Source organism: Rhipicephalus sanguineus, chromosome 6, assembly GCF_013339695.2.
Source record: "Rhipicephalus sanguineus isolate Rsan-2018 chromosome 6, BIME_Rsan_1.4, whole genome shotgun sequence".
Taxonomy (NCBI): domain Eukaryota; kingdom Metazoa; phylum Arthropoda; class Arachnida; order Ixodida; family Ixodidae; genus Rhipicephalus; species Rhipicephalus sanguineus.
In genome coordinates, this window is record NC_051181.1 from 55,906,733 (window position 1) to 55,912,768 (window position 6,036).

Consider the following 6,036-nt stretch of genomic DNA (forward strand, 5'->3'; position numbering starts at 1 on the left):
GGTCATAATAAATCGCATATCGGTGTTATCAAATCTGGGAAACAGCAATCGGGTCGTGCTAAGAATACAAGCACACGTGTTAGGAGGTGTTCAAGAGGTCTAATTTCTTGCTGATCAGTGCTTCTTCACAGCCAGTAATCCACAACGTACTCTTGAGGCGCTCCTCGATGACACCTGCTCCAGCTGCATGGACGGACGTAGGGTCACGGTGGCTGTAGCGCAAGTCGCGGATTTCTCTAACCCATACAGGTGGTTTACATGGCTCTACACGGCGCCGCTGTATGACTTTCTCTCTGACTGACTGATTCACTGCTTTCTCACCACGGCACGCTTATATTGGCTTTCACCTGGGTGCAAGGTCTTCGAATCTGGGTCCGTCGTTCAGAATACATGGCCGCAACATAATTCTCTAATCCACTTCAAAAGCTGTTGACAGTGGTCTGGAAGGTGCGGGCGTCCTGAGCCAATCATGACAGAGTGCACCATATAATTGTGTTCCTACGCGCATGTCGCCCCCTTGAATTCGACAGGTAGCTTCATCTGTGCAGAAAGACGTGTACTGAGATGTCTCCGGCTACCAACCGCCAAAGCGGGGAGGCCACTCCGTCCCTTATACGATTCCTCTCTCAACTGGCGAATATACCACCACTACGCTTATTCACCCCATCTTGGCCACACATCTCGACATCCATCTAGTCAAAAGGGGCTCGTGCTGGGGCCGGGAAGGAAAAGAGGCAACGAGCTTTCCTTATTTACAATACATCTCATTTAATCGTAACCATAAATTTCATACACACATGTACTCCGCAAGCAACACCAGCTACAAAAAAAATACAACAATGCAACAAAACATTCGCGACGTGCAATACATAGTACGTAAGGTAAACATCTGAGACAATGACGCGAGCAGCACAAAAAGACGTGGTTTCTAAATTAACTGCGCAATGTCTCAAAATGCCTCATACTTCGGAAATTTCGTCAGAAGGCAAAGGAAAGCTTTATCTGACGAGATCATCTGGTCGCCGGCGTACGGCTTGTTTCTTATAGTGTCGGGGCTCAGACGTTCTCAGAGTCGCGGCCGAATTCATACATGAAGTCCAATTGGTCGTCGGGACGCACTTACTCGCGCTCTGAGCGCTCTACATCTACCCAGTCGGGGAATAGAAAAGCCAGACTGCCCCGAGTCGATTGCTCGAGAGAAGCCGAGAATTTCGCTGTCATCCTCCAACTCTTCCTCATCCAGGGCTGGGCAAAGATACTTTGAAATTGTATCGCGATACGATACAAGATACTCGGGCAAGATGTATTTGAAATACAGATACAAGATACTCGCGGAATAATTGTATCCGATACGATACTTCCCAATTGTATCTTAAGATACTTCGATACATTTGCAAATTTGCTGTTATATATCTATATAATGAAGCAGCAAAGACCTATGTGGAAATGTGTTTACTTGAAAATTTCTTAACTGCGACCAGCTTTGTTTAATTTTACCAAAATACCTGTTTGTATCACAAGATACAAACTTTCTTGCTCAAGGCGTATTAGTTTCATTTCTAAACGACTTATTGGGATTTGTTTGGCTGCTTAATATGACAGCTCTTTAACTGCCGCGCTCTTAGTTGTTTTTGCTTGGCACGTTTATTGGTGTCACTGCTCTACTTGGCGACCAGCTAGCTGGTTACCATCTACTTGCAAGTGCCTTCGCACGATGGCGCAAATACCGCTGTGCAGTTTTACCTTGTCCGCAAGCGTATTTTTTTCGTAATACCGCATCCACCGACAGGTGTACAGCAGCAACAACGTTGGTAGCGGTATTGTTTGTGACACATCGTGTAAAGACGATGAACTACATAGTCGGCGCTCACAATTGACGACATAAAACTGCAGTGATTTTTCATATTTTACTTATCTGCTGGCGTAAAGCGTTCGTTAGCAACATATTCACTAACGTGCAATCTTTTACCATTTGTTCTTCGAGAGAACCTGAGCCGCCAGGAAACGTCTCAGACGTATTCTAGCGGCACAAAACGCCGCAGGTTATCACTGCTATTCACAGTATTGCCACTTCTAGGTCTGCTTACCTGCGGATTCGTAACAATAAGAATACTTTAAGGTGACCTAAAAAAAGGAAAACGAATATATTTAAATAGCAAGGTGGTTCCGTATTAAACAATCAAAGTGAATAAGTATTGGGTGTTTCCCGTAAGTAGAACCCAATATTTAAAAAAAACAAGTGGCTAACCGCCGCTGGATGAAACCAAGATAGATAGATAGATAACTTTATTGTACACCGAGGGAGGAGAGCCGGGTTTTACCCCGACGCCCCTGCGGGCCGCTCCCACGTTGGAACAGGCAGGGAGTACCTGCCTGCGGCATCGTGGGCCCCTTGGATTGCCCGAAGCTGACGGTGACGATCCGTACTTTTGATGGCGGAATAAAACCCTTGTCTTGGGATGATTTGCGCCTTGAGTTCCTTGGGTATGTGGGGGCAGTCCCACATCATGTGCTCAAATGTACACACACACCCACAGTCCGGGCAGTCAGGAGATATATCCATATAAATAGATACATTAGCTGGGCAAGGGTAAACCCCTGTCTGTAGTAGTCTGAGCGTGACTTCTTGTCCTCTGGTAAGATGCGAATGGGGTGGAGGAAAGACCCTACGACTCAAACGATAATGTGAAGTGACTTCGTTAAATGTCGCTAGAACGTCCCGCGACCCTCGATCAGCCGCACCCCCATCCAGAGGATCGGCCCCGGGCGGGGCGGAGCGGTCCAACGTGCCAGGGCCGTGAAGCCCCGCGCGGAAGGCAAGTCCTCGCGCCCGGGCGTGGGCCAATTCGTTGGAGTTGGTGATGCCGCTGATCGTGGAGCCCATATGGGCCGGGAACCAAATGATCTCGTGTGGAGTGATGGTCCTACCTCTGAGAATTCTAGCAACAGGTGGGGAGACCCTGCCAGAGGCAAAGGCTCTAACCGCCGAACGGGAATCAGAATAGATCTGAACACGGGATGAATCCAAAAGCCCTAGTGCGATGGATACCTGTTCAGCTATTGCCGGGGAGGTTGCCTTGACAGAGCATGCCGACATTACTGTACCTCGCTCAGAGACCGCAACGGCCACATAACGATTCCTATCCGCACGCGCAGCGTCCGTGAAGGTCGACGATCCCGACTTCGAGTGCACCTGCTCCAAAATTTTCTTGGCTCTAGCCCTTCTCCTTGCGACGTTAAATTGAGGGTGCATATTCCTAGGAATAGGATAAACTACGAGTGCCTGTCTAACGGCGGAGTCAAGAGAAGTCATCCGCTCTTCCTGGAGTATTGTAGAAATTCCGGCACGTGCCAAAATCTCCCGACCCGCCCGGGTGACCGAGAGGCGAGAGATCTGCGCCGTGCGTTGAGCCTCTATAATTTCATCTAACGTGTTGTGAATTCCTAATGCTAACAGCCCCTCCGTGCTAGTTCGGATTGGAAGGCCGAGTGCCCTTTTAACAGTTTTACGGATCAGTACATTGAGCTTCTCCCTTTCTGCAGCGAGCCAGTGATGCATAGACGCAACATAATGAACGTGACTCATGAGGAAGGCATGAAAGAGGCGAAGAAGATTGTCCTCCTTCATGCCTCCTTTCCTGTTAGAAACTCTAATAATGAGGCGAAGCGTAGCCGCAGTATGTTGCTCTAATCTACGTAAAGTTTCCGTGTTACGTCCATCCGCTGAAATGAGCATGCCTAATATCCTGATACAGCTAACCTTGGGAATTCTAGCCCCACTAGCAGTCAATAATGTCACATCCACCTGCTCAGGGGGGACCCAGTCCTTAGGTCGCCGTCCTTGTCTGGTGGGCCTGTATATTAATAGCTCCGATTTACTACTTGAAAGCTTTAAAGACATACGACTGATGTTTCTTTCAACCGTGTTGACCGCCTCCTGCAATCTGTCCTCAAGGCGTCCTATGGCACCGCCTCGGACCCACACCGTGATATCATCCGCGTAGAGCGCACTTTCCAACCCCTCGAGTTCGTCCAGTTCGCGAGCAAGGCGAGTCATGCCAATATTGAAAAGAAGCGGGGAGACGACTGCCCCCTGAGGGGTTCCACGTGAACCTAATTCGTACCGTTCTGACTTCAGCTCCCCCAACTTAAGAGTAGCCGTTCGGTCACTGAGAAAAGCAGCGGCAAAATTATAAAATCGCGCACCCAGGTTCATGTCATTTATGGATTCCAATATGTGGGCATGAGATATGTGATCAAACGCCTTAGCCAGATCGAGACCAAGTATGGCCCTGGCATCGCGAGTGCTGTCGTCAATGATGTGAGATTTAAGGAGAAGCATCACATCCTGCGTTGAGAGGTGTGGACGGAAACCCACCATATTCGGAGGGAGGATACCCTCATCCTCGATAAATGCACAGAACCTATTATTCAAAACATGCTCATAGACCTTTCCAACACAAGATGTAAGTGAGATGGGGCGGAGGCTGTCAAGGCTGGGCTTTTTGCCCGGCTTAGGGATGAGGATCACCTCCGCATGTCTCCATTCCTCGGGGAACGTGCCATCAGCCCAGTGTTTGTTAAAAAGGTCGGTGAGAAAGTCAATTGAGGCGTCATCAAGGTTCCTCAAAGTCTTGTTAGTGATCTGGTCAGCCCCGGGTGCCGACCTGCCATGAGATCCATTAGCGCCATCCGAACTTCAGCTGTCGTGATATTCTCATCAAGCTTGGATTGCATCCGCCCACTATAGAGGGGGGGGGGCTTGGAAAGGGTGGGATCCATCCCTCTAAGCGGCAAATATTTGCTTGCAAGCATATCGCAAACCTCCTTTTCTGAGCTGTCTCTGAGAGCCGCGCTGACTATGCGGTCGACCACCCGGCACTGACTACCCTTGCTTTTTTCGGGCCCCATCAGATGTTTAAGCAAGTTCCATTTCCCCCCAACACGCATTTGTCCATCTACCATGTTGCATGTCTCCTCCCATCGCGCTCTCTCAAGCTGCATGGAGTAAGTCTCGATCTCCCTGTTAATTTCAGCAATCCTTCGCCTTAACCGCCGATTGAGCTTGTTCAGTTTCCAGCGCTCCCTAAGGCCATTTCTGGCCTCGAAGAGGTGGGCAAGTTTGCTATCCATGGTCCCAATCTCTGGCGGCGTCTCGATGACCTTTGTGGCCCTCTTAACGTCGCTAGATAAGTTCTGTTTCCAATCCGCAAGATTTTCCCAGCAGCCCCCATCTTTACGAATATCGCGGAAAAGATCCCAGTCTACTATAGTGTGTTTCCTGCTAGCTGTGACAGTTGCCGACAGCGTAGTTTCTAGTATATAATGGTCGCTACCTAAGTGTTCATATAAATTAGTCCACTCGCAGTGATCCTGAAAATTTGTAAAAGTCAAATCAGGCGTAGTGTCCCTACAAGCTGAATTTCCTATTCGCGACGGATAACGGGGGTCAGTCAGCATAATCATGCCCAAGTCATGCGTGCTCTTGTAAAGTGAGTCACCCTTCGTTGTAGTTTTTGGATACCCCCACGCAGTGTGTGGCGCGTTAAAATCTCCAGACACCAAAAGCGGGATCTTCCCGCGGTTCGCGAGACTCATAGCCTTTGAAATAAGGGCATAAAAGCGGTCCTTCGAACGTTTCGGGGAACTGTAAACATGTAAAATTAGCAACCCCTTGAGCAGTCGCCTCCCGGGGAGAAGCTCAATGCACTGATATTCTGATTTAAATCGCTTGTCAAGATCGTGATGTACGAGAGCCGAGATTTGCTTGGAAACGCACACCGCTATCCCCCTGCCGTCATCCGATTTGCGGCAGAAAGTCTCATACCCAGAGAGGGTAATCCCCTCTAGGAGAGTCTCCTGCAGCAACAGGACATGTGGCTTGCCTTCTCTAGCTCTAATAAATTGGCACAATGCCGCCTTTTTTCTTTGAAACCCCCAGCAGTTCCACTGCCACACGCGGAGTGCCGGGTGCTGCTTATTTTGCCCCGCCATTTTCGCTGCCAAATTTTGCGTTTCCATCCGCCCCAGCCTTTG